This window comes from Molothrus ater, chromosome Z, assembly GCF_012460135.2.
Source record: "Molothrus ater isolate BHLD 08-10-18 breed brown headed cowbird chromosome Z, BPBGC_Mater_1.1, whole genome shotgun sequence".
In the NCBI taxonomy this organism is placed as follows: domain Eukaryota; kingdom Metazoa; phylum Chordata; class Aves; order Passeriformes; family Icteridae; genus Molothrus; species Molothrus ater.
In genome coordinates this window covers 49,367,939-49,387,559 of record NC_050511.2, presented here as the reverse complement: position 1 = coordinate 49,387,559, position 19,621 = coordinate 49,367,939, and positions in this window count along the sequence as shown.

Sequence of the window (19,621 nt, the reverse complement as noted above, 5' to 3'; positions counted from 1 at the left end):
GGGAGATGGCAAGTGTCTGAAGGGAGAGAAGCTCTACCATTTCAGTGCTCTGCTGCCTTCATCTGGTTTGCACTGCAGCCACTTCTGATCTCCGCTGCACCTGTGAGAGCCATTAGCTCCCACTGCAATACTGCAATCAGTGGATAAATCTGTTTCCTCCTGTCAAGGGAATTTTACCATCTCCTTCCTGCTGCTAGCAAAGTGTGAAAATCAGAGAGCACTAAAGGGCATACTGAGTTCCAGGCTGGAGAACCTTATCTCCATGTACGACTGTGTGGAGATGCTGTAAGTCTGATACACTGATGCTTGGCAGTTGGCTTTTGGGAACTGGTTCCTGCCAAGGTGGTAATAAAAGGAGGGGGGGAAATGGTATTTGTTTAGCATTTATTTAGAGAAAAAGACATTATTTGAAAAGTCTTGCTGTGGTATTCCCATGAAAAAATGGTCCTTGCTACACATCTCCTAAACCTTGTTTCCAATTTCTGGGCTGTTCTCCATACTTAGCTGAAACCTGTTGTTTTGCAGGGAGAAAGGTGCATCACTACCCACTTGAGTTTGATCAGATCAACCCAAATGTCCATTTTCCTTTATGTGCCCAGCTGACAGATCCTTAAGGATTTTTTTCCTGTATGGTATGTTTCAGTCCTTTCGTGATGAGCTCACTTTGTTTAGTTTACTGTGTCCTCTAGAAGTACTCTACAGCTATCCACAAGTGCACAGGCAACAAATCAGAAGACACTACTCTAAGAAAACTTTATGTGGCAAAAAAATTTCTGCCTTCAGCCAGAGGGTGTCTGTGTTACCACAAGGATCTCCTCAGTAAAAATTGGTATTGGATTTTCAGTAGAAGATTGGTAATCACTGCTGCTTCAAACAGCACCAAACAACCCACCAAAAGCCTTCTTGCAGCACAGGAGCTTCTTGCCCCCTGATCCATTCAAGACTGGATGTGTGAGCTGGTTGCTTAGGACTGGGTCCAGGTGGATTTTGAGCATGCAGACAAAAACTCTCTGGCCATCCTGTGCATTCACTCTCACAGCAAAAGTGTTTCAGAAAGTCCAAAAGCAATATCCCATGTTTCAGTTTGGGCCCACCGTCTCTAATCCTGGCACTGTGCACCACTGAGAAAAAAGTGGGTCTCCTTCTCCTTCACCCTCATCAGGTATTTGTACCTGCAGATAAGATGGTCTTGAGCTTTCTCTTCTCCACACTGAGCAGTCCTAGGTCTCTCAGTTTCTCCTCATTTCTCAGATTCTTCACCTCCTTCATTGTGCTTGTGGCATTCCCATGTTCTTGCTTGAGTTGTGACCTCACCAGTGCCAAGTATTGGGAAGGGTCCCACTCCTTAACCAGCTGTCATCACTCCTTTCTGTGCAGCCCAAGACACCATTTGCCTTCTCTGTGGAAAGGGCACACTGCTGGCTAAAGTTCAACTTGGTGTCCACCAGACCTTCATTTCCTTTTCTGCCAAGCTGCTTTCCAGACTGTCAGCCCCCAGGCTCTGGCTGCTCCCTTCTGGGTTCAGGATTTAAAACTCCTCCTTGCTGAACTTCATGATGTTCCTTTTGGGCCATTTCTCCAGCCAGACCAAGTCCATATAGATGACAGCATGACCTCCTGGCTGCCACGTACATCAGCATGATGTGAAAAGGGAGCATGAATCTGGTGTTATTTTACTTCAGTATAAATATGGAAAAAAAAATTTATTAGTCTAAACCAAAAGCAAAATATATCCTTCTTGGTCTGAAATAGAAACAATGCAAATGGATTGCTGATGGTAATCACTGGCTGTGACTACTCGCTGCATCACTAATTCCTGAAATAACTTGGTGAAAAAGAGAATAAATGGGTTTTGTTAATCCTTGATATATCCAAGCAGAGACTCTGAGTGCCTTCATCGCATATTGGATATGAGTCATCTTGTCTGGGTAGGGAATCAACATCTTGTCCTTCACAATAACAATTCTTCTTTGCCTCCAGTCTCTCTGCTCGGTTTCCCTTCACCTGCCCAATGTTTCCAGGGCCAGTACCTTACTTCTAGGTTTCCTATTGCTGTTTTCTCTGCCTCTAGGTTTGCTCTCTCTGCTCTTCCTTCCTATTTCTTTTCTCCCAGCCAAGTACAGGCACAGGTTGCCGCTCCCTGTCCAACCACATATCCATGGGATTGAGGTGCATTTCCTCATTTCTGGGCCTCTCTCATGCTCATGCACCGAAAATTAGGTATAGGGTCCCAATATCTTTGTGATTAGTTGAGAATAATCATTGGTTAATGTATGTCACAGGTAAGATGGCTGACTGCGTTAGCATTAGGCTGTAGTCCTTTTTACAGAGGTTCAATTCCTCTTCTTATTGGCTCTGTAGTGAAGTTCTCTCCACCTTTGCTCTTCTCCATTTCTAGGAGGTACCAGGTCACACAGAAGCCACCCATGTGTTGCTGATGTGCACCTTCCTGGAGGACTTGCATGTGGCATGAACCTGCTCCTCGCTGGAGGAGATGCAGAGGCAGCCATGGTGCCTTGATTGTCACCATCCTGCTGACCGCCCATTGGTCTGTCCCACTGTCTCCATGCCTGGGGGGATGGTAAACAGTGGGCAGCACAGCTGAGCTTAGGGTGCCTCCAGCCTCTGTGCCCATTGAACCCATTGCTGAAAACCTAGTCAGTGTGGTCAGGGACTGCTGGAATGGAGTCCTGGATGCTCCAGAGATGCTTTGAAAAAGTGATGAAGCCAAGTTGGAGGATAAAACAAAGGATTGTAGGATTGTCTTCTGTGTTGTGCTTTTGCCTGGCTATCCTGGAACCCAGAAAGATGGTGCAAGGAGATGCAGTGTCTAGCATCTGTGTCCCTGAGAAGTGCAACTCTCCTGGCTTAGACAAACAAACATGCTGCCTGTCCAGTGGCCACGGGCTCTTGAGGTTGACAAGGCACTGCAAATTGTAAGCCTTGAAGCACATCCTTCACAGCAGAAATACGAGCCTCTGCCACCGTCCGGGCACAGGTACATTGGGCACAGGTACATTTGGGCACAGGAACATTTGGGCACAGGAACATTTGGGCACAGGTACATTTGGGCACAGGAACATTTGGGCACAGGAACATTTGGGCACAGGTACATTTGGGCACAGGAACATTTGGGCACAGGAACATTTGGGCACAGGTACATTTGGGCACAGGAACATTTGGGTACAGGTACATTTGGGCACAGGTACATTTGGGCACAGGAACATTTGGGCACAGGTATATTTGGGCACAGGTACATTGGGTACAGGAACATTTGGGCACAGGTACATTGGGCACAGGTACATTTGGGCACAGGTACATTTGGGCACAGGTACATTGGGTACAGGTACATTTGGGTACAGGAACATTTGGGCACAGGAACATTGGGTACAGGAACATTTGGGCACAGGAACATTTGGGCACAGGAACATTTGGGCACAGGAGCATTTGGGTACAGGTACATTTGGGCACAGGCTGAAGAGGTCAGACGTTACTGAATGCCACTCCATTGTACTGGTTGCAGGGATTAATAAACCCTTGGCAAGTCCATTTCAGCAAACTAAATCCAGTTGCAAATGAAGGGAAGGATTCAGGTTTGGGAGTTTTGGGCTTGATTTTTCTGTTTGGGTATTTGTTGCTTTAAGGTTGGAAGACCTCAGTGGAGGGTCTGGTGGCTGGCAGAGGGAAGCAACTGCAGTGATCAACACCAGTATAAGCTCCAGTAGGCTCATAGTCTCAGACAGCAATGCCTTTAACGGCTTAGCACAGATTTCAGTGCACATGCTCGGCTTTGCGTGTTGGGTTAAGTGATTTAGATTTTATGACTGGCCATTAAAGCAGCAGCTTAGTCATAAAATGTATGAAGCTGTGGGAATTCGAGTTGTGTATTGGATTAGTTTTAGCTTTAAGCTAGCTAAGCAACATTAACCCTGTGCATATTTTGTTTATACACAATATACACACTTTCAAACTAAATATATTTACCTTCATATTAATAATTAGTTTTTATTCTTTAGCAGGATATATTTTAAATAAATTTAAATAAACATTAGATGTGATCGCTATATCATAGGTTTTGCTTGTAAATAGAAAAAAAAGAAAATGTGGTTTTGATTAATTTCTTCCCTTTTATTTTATATTAAAATATGACATTTTTATGTTAGTAAATGAAAAAATTGTAGATTTCCATGCTTACCTGAGTGCTGTCTGGGTGTGTTTGTATTCCTACTTGCTAAATAGACCTTTTGTTCGAACACAGTATTCTTTCAACTGGGTACCAGTTTTTAGCTTTGATTTTTTCCACCAGGTGATACATCCTATTTCTGAGAAGCTTCTTTATTTATCTGGCAGCTAAAGGGTTGGATTCCTCATTGTCTTCATTTGTTCCAGTGTGAAAGAGAGGGAAAGAGTATAGAATGCTGCTATTTTAAAATCTAGTACCTTCCATCCTCTTTATTCCGGTTTGACTGACATAATGGTGCATAAGGCAGTGGATGTGTTCTCTTTGTGTCTTCTTTGAATGGCTGTAGTGGTATTTGCAGCAGTGTTACTTGGAATTAGTCTTTTTTGTCTATTACTGCTTTTTCCGAACTGATATCTTATTGAAACTTGCCTTTCTAGGGTGTCTTCTTTTGCAAATGCATCCTCTAGACTTACATCACCCTGTGTGTGTACCTTAGACTCGCTCTCTCAGGCTATGTTCCCTGCTCAGGAAAGAGCATAACATTTTGTGTCTGTTTGACAAAGTAATGCATATAAAATAACATATGCTGATGAAGTCAGACAAAGCCTCTGGACATTGCCACAGGAGGAGATGAACATTTTTTTCTTGGAAACACATCTGTCAAAATCCTACACACCTCTCATGGCACTGCATTCATGCCTGGGACAAAGGGCAGTGAGAAAACCTTGCTGTGGTATTTGCTGCATACCTGAGGAGGTGGCAGCACCCTGCAAGAGCAGGGACCAGGCTCAGGAGCTTGAGGCTTCAGTGATGTCTAAGTAAATGCTGTGAAGACCCAGAGCCCCTGCTGTGCATGATCACAACCCATGAACTTCCTCCTAACCTCCAATCTCAGAACCATAACCTGAGCCAATACATACTGAAGGTGAGTGCTTTTAACCCATGCCATGTACTAAGCTGTTTTTCTTCTAGGCTGTTTCTAATATTATTTTTATTCTCAGTATTTAGTCATGATGACCCATGAATGATATTTAATTAGCTTTTGCACTTAGATATACTTTGCAAATAGCACTGTTCTCTTTCCTATTTCTTGCATTGTTTCTCTGGTGGCTGAACAACTCTTGTGATGTAAGCTTTTTGGAAAGCCTGCTCCAGTATCACTGCATGCTGTTGTTTCTCTCATTAGCAGCCCTTTCCCCATTCAGCCAAGAGCACAGCCCTGATGATGTGTATGTGCTTTTGCTCTGCTTTTGGGAAGTGGAGCCTGTGGGATATGTGGTGCCATGGCCGCTGTGGTTCTGGGGGCAAGGGAGTTGCTGAGCAGGTAATAGCATATTTTGGAAAGCCCAGGGTAAACAGCCATTCCTCAGGTGTCCTGCTTCCACGTTAACTAACTACATGTAAACCTTGAGCAATCTAAAAATGAAAACTCATGGCTACAGATTGTGCAAACCTGTAATCAGTGCCAATTACATTGGGCCAGAGGCAGGTCTGAGGATGCCTTCAGCTGGTTTTAAGTTACTCATCCTTCCCAACTTCCTTTGCTAGGAGATGGCTGTCCCAGAGTGTGGTTCCTTCTGCTGCCAAAAGACAGCCTTGACTTGGCACCAGGATCAGGTCTCAGCTGAGTAAATAACTCTTTCACTTAGAGGGAATGCAGCTATCTGGACCACTTCTGCCTGAGCCAGGATGGATGGAACAACATTATGCACAGTTAGTTGTGAGCTTCCTACTATGGCAGCCAGGAGGCTTCTGTGGGCAGAAGCTGGAGGAAAAAGCTTTAAGGCAAATTCAGAGAAAGACAAGGAGGGCGGATGGAGATGTGAAGGCCCTCTTTTAACTCCTTAAAGCATGGGTTCCTCTTCTCCTTCCTGGGGCTGGGAGGAAGTAATTTGGAATGATATTCTTATGAGTCCTCCTTCAACCCTGCTGGAGTTATCACTGCACAGGGAAACAGAATTAAGTGGCATCCCTCTCCATCAGCAATGCCACTGAAATCAGGAATAATCCATTTTCCCTCATGGCACTGCATGGGGTGAGCCTCTGCTGTGGTCCATGAGTGGATTTTGCTACTCTGCTCTCATGCTGGAGGAGGGAGTACAAAGAGGCAGAAGTGGCAGAGTTGGCACAATCACCATGTGCAGCTGGTGCTGCCAGTGCAAGAGGTGCTGCCAGCCCTGTTGGGCCCTTGGGAACCAGTGTCAGTGTTATATAATTAGGTTTCTATTTCTCCAAGGAGCTGACCCTGCTGAAGGAAGTCTCTTTGCTACCCAAGAGGTGCCAGTTCAGTTCCAGGTCCCCCCAGCCTGTGCAGCACCAGCACTCTGAGATGCATCACAGGGTCCTGCGTGTCCCTGCAGGGTCCAAGCATCACCTTCAGGATATGTAGGGCAGCCTGCAGGAGGTGTGGGCAACACTTGTGAGATGAGTTGTTGCCTAAAAATTTTGCTGAATCTGGACTTCAGATGGAGCCAACTGTCTTGTATTCACACAGAGGGCAGGACCCTGGTGGGTAAAGGTTGGGAGCAACTAGTATCCTTTAATCAGAGAGTACCCTGTTCCTTATTCTGCCCTATAGCCAGCTCTGATCATCTGGGGACATGAAACAGGGACCTCTGCAGCCTTCATATCTGCCAGTGGTGCTGCACTGCTCATTTGTGGTGCAGCATGCTCCCAAAAACAGGTACCCACTCTCTAGACACCTTGGTGAATGGGCCTCTCCTACCAAGGGGAGTAAATCTGTTCGTGACTCTCACAAAAGCTCCCTTTACTTTTTTGTGCTCTTGGAGGTCAGGTAGGAAAAACCAGCAACCTCTCCTCAGAGCAAATGGTGCTGTGGCATTGCACAGCAGTACTGGTTATTCAATTGGCACATGCTGAATACCACAGAGGTTCGTTTTTCTTGGTTTTTTTTTTTTTTTTTTCTTTCCACAAAGGATGAAGGTAATGCAGTTTCCAGAATGTGGGGAAACATACTGAAGCATACTGAACAGAGTTATGCTTGTAGCAGTAATCCAAGATTTGTCAGTGCTGCCACTTAGGAGAAGCACATGAAAAACATCCTCTGCCCAGCTGCTCTTGTTGTGTACACATTACTCATCCCCTTGCCGTCTGGATAGGAAATAGCAATACTTAGCAGCTTAATCCAACCCACTGCCAGATAACACTGCATCTGTTTTTTGCAAGTCCAGTTCCTTTAAAGCTTAGTATGTCTCCAGAGAAATGGCAAGAACTTGTAATCCCTGGTGCTGGAGGGAAGGTTCACACCTCTCTGGAGCTGCTGACCAGCTTGCAGGCTTTCTCAGACATTTCAGACTTACTTTTTGGAGGATGAAAACTGTTCGCAAGTGCCAGAACAAACAGCAAATTATCAGCACCAGGAGAGACAGTGTTCAATCACAGGCTGGATCTCAGGTGTAGCTGTTGAAGCAAATATTTCCATGTGTGTTATCCCAAGATATCAATGGGACTGGCACCTGGAGGGCAACACCTCACATCCCAGGAAATTGCTGATTATCAGAAGAGGGTTAATGACCAGTAAACTCACATGCACATGAGCAATGTCCCAGAGCCATCTGCACTCACAGATAGCAATGCTGTTAGATAGACCTTCTGTCAGTGGGCAAACGTGTTGCTGGCCCATCCCTGATTTACCTTCTGAACACTAGCCAAAGGGTCTAGCAATAAGTTTTACAACCCCCACACCAGTCAGCCAGGACAAACAGGCTAATATTTGCTCAATATCAGAGATTTCTACTGTCACTGTTTTAGCTGCAAAGCAAGGCAAATGGCTCCCCTCCATTGTAAGGCCTGATAAAGGAGTGGGAGGTAAGATCTGAGACTCCAGTATGAAGTAAAATAACTCTCTGACTGATGTAAATTGGTGCAAGTCTTTTGTTGGTCATCACTGTTGCCAGCTGGGTTTTTGTTTCACCAGCTGCACTGATTGTCTTCACCCTGCTGAGTAGAACAGAAAGGAAAATAAGAGAGAAGAGCAACAACATAGTCTTTCTGAGAAAGAAAGCAGCCTGAACAAGCATATCTTTGGTGCTATTTTTCCTGAAACAGTCCTTGGCCTCTTTCTATCACAGCTTTACAGTGTGATGAGTCATAAATTAAAGCTTTATGCAAGGAATAAAAGCAGTATGTGTGTGGAATATGCAGGCATAGAAGCTACCTGCAGCATGATTCCTCAAGCTGAGATAATTTTAGAAGGAAATTGTTTCAAAGAAATATTTCTACTTATGCACTGAAAAAAAAAAAAAAAAGACGCAGAAAGTAAAGAGAAAAAAATCCCCAAACTTCCAAATTCTAGAAACTTCTGCATGAAATCAAATCTGCATGAAATCAGTCAAAAAACTTTGGACTGCGGCCCAAAAGGAAACTCTTATAATGCATAGCAATGGCCTGGGACAGACCTGTGGAATAAGGCTTAACAATTCTGCCTGGTAGAGGGGCCTCTCATTAAAAAAACTTCTTGAGAGAAGTCATGTGCCAAGCCAAAATATCCCTGGCTGTGGCTGTCCTGTGAGTTTTGTTCAGCATTTACTATCAGAAAAACCTGGGCACGTTGCGAGCAGACCTTGGGACATCTTGTCCTATCTCTTCCACACTCTATGACAATAGTGACACTGTTGACAGTTTTAGCTGTCACCATGAGAAGACTGGCCCTGGAGTTTGTGCTGCAAATGGTGACATATGGGTTGTTGTCTCTTGATGGACAAGACCACTACAGGCAGACATAGCTAGGCTCCATCAAACAGCCCAGTTTTTTGTTTGCAGAAGGGCCTGTGTGGCACCAAATGCGTTGTGTGGGGACAAGCTTGCCTTTATGCATCAGCACATCTTTGCAAACTGCTCTCATACATTCATATGCCATAGTTGTTTGCAGGAAATGGCTACGGAAAAAAACTGTAGGTGGTACAGTTTTCTAATGGTGCAACCATCGTAACACTGGTGGCCTGAGAGGCCTTAGTATAGAAATGGAATGTTACTATTTTTATCCTGCATGTCATATCATGGTTGTGTTTTTGCTGGTTTGTAGGAGAGGAAATACTTTTGCTTCCTTGCAGTTTTTCTTCCTGAGATTTCTTCCTGTGATGTAATGAGCATGCATAAAAATCAATGCAGTAAGTAATTTAGCAAATGTTTTCACTTTAAAAGAGAAACAAAAGCATATCTATTTTGGAGAGGAATTGGTAAAGCTGCTATTTTCTAGAAGTCCTGAAATTTTCTATTTTCCTCACCTCCCTCCAAAAGTCCAAGTAAAGACAAAGCACCAAAGGAAAACTTTCTGGCCCTGAGGAGTTACAAAAGTGTATCTGGAAATGTCTAGATAGAATTTTGACTTGGTGCAGAAAATAAAGTGCAGAAAATTGCATTTCTAGAGATCTTGGAGACAGATCCTGAATCTGCTGGCCAGTGGCTGAGGCTGACCAGTGTGAGGGGTAGGAGAAATATGGGGAGGGTGGATCTTGCAGAATGGGCAAAACCAGTAGGAGAAAGCACTGGCATGGGAAGCACTTCCCACAGTGCAGCTGGCACTGTGCTTTCCCAAGAGGAAGAAGGGCTCCAGCCCTCCAACCCAAGTTGCAAACACCATTGATCCCTTTGACTACCAGCTTCCAGATCTCCTGTCTAGGAGTCATTGTGGTCTTCTGGTAAATGCTGAAAAAAGGGCTTGGTTTTTGTTTTCTTTTGTTTTTTTCTCTACAAGGTTTTCTGAGGCTGTTCAGAGGCCTCTGTGCTGTGGGGCCAGGATGGCTGGAAGTCACTGCTCAGTGGGACCAGTGCCCCACGGAGTGCATGTGCATGCCCCAAGGCATTAGGGGCACCATGCACAGCAGGTACTGACCCTCCTATATAGAGAGAGTAAGGGCTGTCAGCTTTGGCACCTTTGGCTCATGGCCAGTCTCATACAGAGGTCCAGAGTGTATGACGCTGCATGTTGGCACACGTTGTCTTGTGGCATGTGCTAGAGGAAGGTAACTAGAACATGCATATTGGTCTTGAACTCCATAACATTTTGGATCTACTGGGAGTTTATGCTGGTTTCACAGTTTAAATTGAATAAGAATACTAGGGCAAATTACAAATTATGTGGTGCTTGGTAATTGCAAATAGGACAAGCTAGTTGTCCCTGGGCTTGGCCTTCAGAGGGTGGTCCTTGCCTATGTCCAGCATGCTCTCAAATTTACTGATTGTCCTGCAGAGAAGTGCCAGGAATGCTTGGAAATGGAGCTCCAGGCCCTTTGTCATCTTTCTGTACTTAGTCTAGTATATCCATGTCTCTCACACAGGAAGCCCAGAAAGAAAAGGTAAAGAATCCATCAAAAGCATGAACCAACTGAGAGAGCAGCTGGATTGGATGTGGCCCTTGGTGCCATGGTTTAGTTGAGGTGTTAGGGCTGATCTTAAAGGTCTCTTCCAACCTAATGATTCTGAGATTTTTCTCCTTTCAATTCAGTGAGAGGGATTCAGCTGAGTTTTTCATTTTCGTTTCAATCTGCCTCTCTGCTGAATTCAGCTGAACATTGCATGTTTAGAGAGTTTCATTTTCAGTGCACTTCAACGATTTCGTTTGCAAGTAAATGTCAGGTTGTGGTTTCTGTGCTACTCTGCACTGAACTGGCGGTTTTCTGCCTACCAGGCCAGCAGAAAATAAATCAATGGAAGAAACCTATTGTTCAAGGGCTTCACTTGCCAGATATAGATCTTTGCCTCTATTAGAAAACCTGGAAGCTTTGGATACAAAAGCAAATTGAAAACCACTACTGTAATGTCAGTCCTTTAATTCCAGACACTGCTGCCAGATCCAAACACCAGCACTCGTCATCAAAATGCAAAACAAAATATCCCTTTTCTTGTCCTCATCCTGAGCAGAACAGTATTTGGGGGGTGGGGGGGCAGGGGACAAGGGCAGGCACCAGAAGCATTCCACAGCTGAGACAGGGTCTGTGCCTTGGTCTTTCTTCACTAGCAATGGGAATAAGACTGAAGAAAAGATGTTGGTGCATGTTTGGTTGGTTGTGTGATGTACTGAAACAAACCTGAAATAAAGAAGTTTTTTTGGGCTGGAGGAAGTAGCTTAGTATGTAAAAGGAGTAATTTGACTTTTGGTTTGTTGCATTATCTCACAGTGGGGAGCACTATTCACGGATCAGGCCTTCCAAGTGGCTGGCACAGAGCAAACCCAGAGCAAGACAGTGTCTGAGTCGAACCTAGATGTTTTCCTTCCCCTGCACACTCTGCTCAAACACAGGCTCTCAGTTTTGCAGAGCACCTGTAAAACGTGCAGGTGAAATAGATTGTTATTTTTGCAATGAGCTGTTGCAGCTGACACAGCTAACAGCCTGGCTGCAGGTGTGGGCCTCTTGTGAAGCCTATTGTAGCACACCTAACAGGGAACACACCTGAGCAGTTGCAGCCAATTTTATACTTCAAGGGATGAGTTGCAAGTCAATTTATTGAAACAACTTATTCCCTTTTTAAGTGTCACCTGTCTTGCAGAACAAGGCTGCCCAGAGCAACAAGGCTGCCTATCACTACAGCAGCTGCCTTACTGAGATACACACTAAATGTACTCCTGTGGAAAGCCAAATCCCATACTTCCAGGCTTGGACCCAGCCTGCTTGGGCTAGTTCTAATGTATTTGACAGTGTTTGAGAACTGAAATGTTCTGAATTCAGTGTAAACTGAAGTTTCAACTAATTTTGATTTTGTGGTTTTAAGAAAGTTTTTTGTCTATTTCATAATTTGTCAGTGTGTGAGTTCTGTACTGATATGCTTACATGATTTTTTAAATCACATCTGGTTTTTTTTATGTGCAGCAACTTAGAATAGAAGAAGGTCTTATATCTTCTGAGATGAGAAACCAAAGGGGAAGTTGAAAACGCAATATCTGATCTCTGAAAACATGGAACTCACAGGGCTGTAGACATAATCTCCTTGTGGGGGGGGAAACCTGAGGAAAAAAATTTATCTTTTGCAGCTGATGTCTCAATTTGAAATTCTGTCTCTGGGTATAACATCTAACATGTTCCTCATAAAATTGATTGAGTGATCGCTAATTTGCAAATTTTGTGACCACAGATACCATCTGTTTCCTTTCAGGAAAGTGTTTGCCCTCAGTGCTGCACATTTTGACTTTACATGGTCAGGAATGCATTTGAAGGCAGCTGTAACAATGGTTTAAATGACTGCCCTTTGTCTAATTCAAGAACAACTGCTTTTTTCTAAATTTGTAAGAATTCACACAAATTCATTATGTTCCTTTAGAAAATGCCACTTATGTGTTGGATTAGATGTCTCAGACATATTTACAAATTCCCGAATTTATTCCTAAATACACATATTCCCCCCCTCCCCCAGTGTAAAAAAAACAAACAAAAAATGGAGGCTGACAATGAAGCCAGCTTGGGCTGCATGCTGAATGCCTTTTTCTTGTCTGCATGTACTTGCTGGAGGTGGATGGTCTGCTTTGTGTGTGCTCTGGAGTGGCAATGCTTCAGTGTCATTTACAACAGTCCAGGACAATCCAGGATAGCTGTTTTTAAAACATATAAACATATGTTTAATGCATAGTTTTAAACTACAGGTTTAAAACAATGCCATTTGACACTTCAAAAATAATCTTCAGTTCTTGGACTTGTATCAGCATAGAGATGCCTTCGTATACTTATGCACAATAAAAATGTGTGTGATTTTTAGTCTAGCAAGCATAGTAATTCCCTGAATTCATTCTCTCAGCTAAAGGCTGTCATCTGGAGGGTGTACTTGAGTCTTGGCCAGAGAAGGACAACAGCATTCAGCATTTCCTTGCTTCAGTGAGTGTTGTGGGAGGTAGTTCAAAGGAGGAAAAAACAAGGACTGTCTCACAAGAGAATAAAGTGAGGTCCTTTTTTTTCCCTCAAGTTCTCTGATAGTTTCATAATACTGGATTTAGTCCTGATGTACACAGCACCAGTGATGCAGCCCAGTGATGTTCTAGATGACTGTGTTGTGGTCCTGTTGAGTTTATGACTCAGTGTACTGTTTTCCTTAATTTTTTATATACAGATATTTACTTGATTTTTTATATATGTCTTATATATTAAAAGTTTCAACACGGTTTATCCTGTAGTTGCAAGGAAACGTGATAGCTCTGTCTGATACTACTTGGAAGGAATTAACTGGAGAGTAAGGTGAAGCGGGTTGCAGAGTGGATCATAAAGCGTAGAGTGGAGAGAGGTTGGTATGTACAGGGGAATATGGAAAAGAAGTTTGAAATAATTCTACAGGATGTAAGGTTCAGTGCAAATGAAAATGTGCAACATCCTGAGGCTTTGATGCTGTGGTTTGACTTGGTGTGATGGTCAGTGTAGCTGAACAGCCAGAGAATGGGGGTGGTTGGCGGGGATGGTAGTGTGTGTGTGTGTGTTTGGTACAAGAACTTACACTAGGGATGACTCTGCTGCAGATGCATTGGCTTGCTCATCTTAAGACTCAAACTGCATGTTGTACTCATTATGTTCTTGGGACAGAAATGTCATAACATGTTTGCACAGGCTGCAGTTTTCTTTATTACTACAGCTGGATTGCACAACTCTTCAGATTCATTTGCTTTGCAGTTTCATTAAACCTTATCTTCCCCTTTAAGGTTGTGGTTGAACAATGACTGCTGCTGCTCTAAAGTAATTATTCCCAGAGCTGCCTCCTCTAACCTTTGACATGATCCAGGCAGTGATTGCCATCAGAGCCTTTTGCAGCATGCTGGATGTTCATGCCACTGTAGGCCTTCTTCTGTGATGGCAGAAACTTTGGTCTCCCCTGTGCTGGGGGCTGCCTCCCATTCATGTACTCCTTCATCCTCTCGTGGTTTTACTCTGTAGCCTCCCAAAATATCCTTATGTTTGTCTGCTGCTCCTCTGAGGACTCAGCTCCAGAACAGAGGCATTGTCTTGGTGACCTTAAGATTCAAACTGTGCGTTCTACTCATTATGATAGAAATCTTCTAGTATCTTCTGTTGAAAGACATTTTTATCTCCACAAGATACTTTCCATATAAGTCAGTCTGTTCCCTTTTTCCCTGTAAGTGTTGTTAATATTGTCACCTGTTGCTGTTGTGCGAGCAGCTTCTTTCCACACAGCTAGCAGGGGTTAATATGATTCATGTACAGCTGGCAAAGGTTAATGTCGTTCACAAAGTTGCAAGACCTAGGCCTTATCTGCCTTGCCTGCTATTTAAATGTTGCTGCAATTCAGAGAATCACAGCTAGCTATCAATGGAAAGTTTGGGTCTAATTTCCACCAACTAATCTAGGTCTTTCCAAGATGAGTCACCACTGAAGCCACAGATTTTTGAACCTCCATCACGGTCCCACATAGCTTTCTCTGCAATGACTGATTAGTTGCTATCAGTTAATGGAAACCTAGGCATGCTGACCAGGCTTACAGGGTAAATTAGGCCCTGGGTTTTCTGGGCAGAGGATCCTTCACTGTTCTGTAACTATCACAGGAGGCAGGTGTGTGCAGAAGAAGAAGCAGGAGAGGCTGAAAGAGGCACAGAGCAATCTTAGGGGTACATGCATTGTTGGAGGGCAGTCTACCAGAGAGGCCGTTGATGGTGGAAATGCTTTATGATTTTTACAGCATGTGCAAAGTTGGGACTCTCTCATGTTTTAAACCTAGACAGCAACTAAGAGCCATACAGCTGATCACTCACTCTCCCCTGCCCCCTTGTTGGGGAGGAGAATTGGAAAGAAAAGTAAAATTCCATTCTAAACCTCACATCACACAACTTCAGGCCATTCCCTCAGGTCCTGTCACTGTCACCACAGAGAAGAGATCAGTGCCTGCCTCTCCTCTTCCCCTCACAAGGGAGTTGTAACTGTACTGAGGTCTCCCCTAGTCTCCTCTTCTCCAGCCAAGTCACCTCATCCTCTTCTCACACGGCTTCCCTTCCAGGACCTTCACCATCCTTGTGGCCTCCTTTGACACTTTCTAACAGCTCAATGTGTTTTTTATGTTGTGGCACCCAGAACTGCCCCCAGCACTGGAGGTGAGGCTGCCCCAGAGCAGAGCAGGACAATCCCCTCCCTTGCCTGGCTGTGATGCTTTGCCTGATGCCCCCCAGGACATGGGGGCCCTCCTGGCTGCCAGGGCACTGCTGACACATGTTCAACTTGACACTGACCAGGATACCCACGTCCATTTCCTGAACTCATTTCTGCTTTCCAGCCTCTCCTTTCCCTGTGTGCATCTGGGGTTTGTCTGTCTGTCTGTACATCCAGGGTTGCCCCTTCCCAGGTGCAGAACCCAGCACTTGTCCTTGCTGAATTTCATACAGTTGGTGCCTGCCCAGTCCTCTCATTTGTCAAGGTGTCTCTGCAGGGCCTTCTGGCCTTTGAGGGAGTCAACTGCTCCTCCAGTTTTGTATCATCTGTGACCTTACTTAGTAACCCTTCCCGTCCTGTGTCCAAGCCATTCATGAAGACAAAGAGCACAGAGCTGAGCATGGAGCCCTGTGGAACCCCCCAGTGACAGGTCACCAGTCTGGTGTCACCCCATTCACTGTAACCCTTTCTGACTGACCCATGAGCCAGTTGCTCACCCATCACATGATGTCCTTTCCAGCCACGTGCTGGACAGCTTGTGCAGAAGGATCCTGTAAGAAACAGCATCAAAGGCTACTGAAATCCAGAGACATTGCATCAACTGGCTTCCCTTGATCAGCTAGGTGGGTTATTTTATCATGAACGGAAATCAGGTTTGATAAGCAGGACTTCCTCCTCATAAAGCTATGCTGGTTGTGTCCAGTGACTGTGTTGCTCTTCAGGTGTTTTTCATTACCTCCCAAAATAATCTTTCTGTAATTTGACTGAACACTGAAGTGAGACTGATAGGCCTGTAGTCTCCAGGGTCATCCTTCTTGTCCTTCTTGAAAATTTGGACAATGTTCACAGATTCCAATCAGCTGAGACCTCTCTGGGTTTCAAAAGCTGTTCAAAAATCACTGAGAGAGGCCTTGCAATGACACCAGCCAGTTCTTTGAGTACTATTACATGAACCCCATCAGGCACCATGGATTTATAGGGATTCAGCTGGAGCAGCAAATCCCACACTAGTTCAAGACTGACTAGGAGTTCATCCTTCTCTCAGCTGTGGTCCTCCAGCTCAGGCCACTGCAGTTCCCAGATTCTGTTACTGGTGTTGAAGATCAAAGCAAAGAAATCATTAAACTGCTTTGTCTGTGCCCAGGTCTATGAGGTGACCATCCTCATCCTGTAACAGGCTGATGTAATTTCTGCACTCCCTTTTCCCATTAATATATTTTTAAAAACACTTTTTGTTGTTTCCCCCAGTATTGGCTAGCTATAACTTCAACTGAGCTTTGGTTTCATTAATTTTATTCTTACAGTAGCAAAAACCATCTCTGTATTGCTCCCATATCACCTGACCTTGCTTCCACTGGCCATACACCTGCTGGTTTTGCCATAGCTTCATAAGAAGATCCCTGGTCAGGCAAGCTGGCCTTCTGCCTTTTCTGCTTGACTTCCAGCATTTGGGAATTGCCTGCTCCTATGCCGTTAGGTGGTGATGTTTGAAAAGTGACCAGCACTGATGGACCTGGGCACTGGCAAAAGCATTTTCCCGGGGGACTTTACTCAGTATTGCCCTGAGCAGCCTGAAGTTTGTTCTCCTCATGTCCAGAGCTGAGGTTTTGCTGGCACTTTTCCTCCTGACAACAACTTGATGCTTTGTGATCACTGAGGCCTGGATGGCCACTTGTCTCCACTGGTCACAAAATCCTCTGTGCTAATAAGCAACAAATCTAGTACCTGTATCTTGAAACTACAACCCAGGTGTTTTAACACTCTTCCTGACCTGATTGTGTCAGCTGTGTGATATTTCCAGTTAACATCTAGCAAGCTGAAGCATAAGGACAAGGGCAGATGATTTGGAGGCATCCCTTAGTTTCTCAAAGAATAGTTCCTCAGTGTCATTGTCCTGGCTGCATGGTCTATTACAGGCTCCCACAATGACATCTGCATTATTTATGCATCCCCTAATCCTTAACCAGAGGCTGTCAGGTATGTCACTGCCAACTGCAAACTCCATACACATTCCAGCCCCTCCATTACTTACAGTGCCATACTACCTCCACCTCACCTGCCCAGCCTGTTCCTGCTGAAGAGTCCACAACTACCCATCCTGGCACAGCAGTCACAGGACTCATCCCACCAGGTTTTGCTTATCCCAGTGATGGCATATCTCTGGGACTGGGCCAAAGGTTCTGCTTCCTCTTCCTTGTTCCTCATGCTGTGTGTGTTGTTATGGGAGGGTTTCAGGTGTGGTTCATTGTACCTGTCACCTTGTGGAGCCGATCTAAGCACCTCATCAGCAATTTGTCCCTCAAATTTTGGTACAGCATCCTGCTGCAGATCACTGGCAAGACTAATTTTTTCCCATTCCCCCTTCCAATCTAGTTTAAAGATCTAATCAGCACTGCTAACTTGTGCAAAAAAGGCTTTTCCCCTTCTGAGAAAGGTGCACCATGTCAACTGCCAGTGGTTCCACTATTGTAGATCACTCTATGATCAAAACAATATAGAGTCCTTCATTTAGGATAAGCTTAGCAACAGACAAGACATCTGTGTGCTTTCAACACCATTTTCACTCTGAATCCAAAATAGAGCACTGCACCAGGTATTAAGCAGAAAATTAACTCTATCCAGGAGAGATTCCCAAGGGAAGAAGCTTTGGCTTTGCAAATTACCTTTTCCCACAACCTCTGTTTCTGCCAGAAGCTTCTGTCCCACAGCATGGTGCCCACTTTGAGAGACCAAGCTTGGGTGCATCACAGCCCTGGTTGCATCCTCCTCTGCAGCAGGGGAGGGCTGCTCACATACAAGCAGCTGTGAGAACAATCCTGCGGGAGGACTTGTCATGGACAGGCAGCTGCTTGTGGGTGCTTCTGGATCTCTCATCCCGTGGCTGTGGACTTTGCTGTCATAACTGAATCATTTAGGCAACCCTGCCATCACATCCTTAGAAACATCCCATTCAGCAGCTGTCCTTTTGCACCCTGGGGCTTGCCAGTTCCTCCAGTAATGACAAAAGACCAACACCTGATGTGTTAACAACTGAGATCTGAAGCCTTTTTTTCAGGCAAGTTATTTTTAGCTACAGGTACCTTTGCCCTCCTCCATTACTCTCTCCACCTTGCCAGCTGCCAATATCTGCTTTTTGCAAGACTGCTTTGTGCTCTCACTGTTCACCTGTGCAGGGAACAGAAAAGCAGGGTGATGCTTTCATGAAGATGCTTCCACAGACACAAGAAGAATCCTCAGCCCTCGCAGAAGTGGACACCTGCATTTATTATTTATTATTTACCAAACCCTGGCCTTGGAAATTATCTGCTGCACTCCCAGCAGATGAGGTGGCACAGTGTTTCTCTTTGTGTTTCTTCTGCAGGCCGGGTTTACAGTCTGGTCTGAACACCAAGTGACAGAAGTGTCTGGTTACAGTTAGCAGACAAAACCATTACAGCACACCAGGAGCAACGCAGGTACAAGGAATTTTTCATGAGCATATTTGCTCTTTCCCCATGACCCTCTGCAGTTGAGGACAAAATGCAAAGCAAAATAATCCTTATGCATCCAAGGCAAATACTTATCACAAATCCAGACTACATAAAGCTGAAGAAATATCTTCTGAAATGAAGTGAGACTAAAATAGCTAATATTTATAAAGCTTGCAGGAGTAAATTCTTGGTGAAATTATAAGAGAGCAGATCAGCCTGAACAAGGCAGAATTTTACCTCACTTGTTGTGATATCAAACCATCACAAGGTGAAATTATTGTCATATCAGACCACCACCATGTTGGTCTGAGCATTTTCTGCGCCTAAGAACACATAGCCCCTCTTTTGGAATATGGAAAGTCTTCCTCCAAAACCCACATTTGCTCAGACAACATATTTGCACAACTGTTCTTCCACTTCTCAGCTTACAACCACACTTGATCCAAGGCAGTCCCTGAGATGAACTTGATCCATTCATTGACTATTTTTATAAAATCTTGAATATTAAATGGAAGCCATTGTGAAAATGCAGCCAAATCTGCAGCTGTGGTAACTCTGGACAAGAGTGTGTGGACAGGGCAGAGAGACAGATGACTGCAATGGCTGTGTATGGTGTAAAATTGTCTTGTCAGGCTACTCTGGACCTCTGGGAATTCCTACAGCCTTTTCTTGAGACCCTTCTTCCTTGTGCAATAATCCCTGGGTTTTTTTCCCCAGCTGGATAGACTTCACTGTATCAGCATCAGCTATAACCTTGTTTTACTCCGGGGAAATATTTATTTTCTTTGCCTCTCTAGCCCTCAGTTCTTGTTGGTTAATTTTTCCCACTTCTGGGCAAACAACAGTATACCTGATTCTGTTGATTTGCTCTTCCA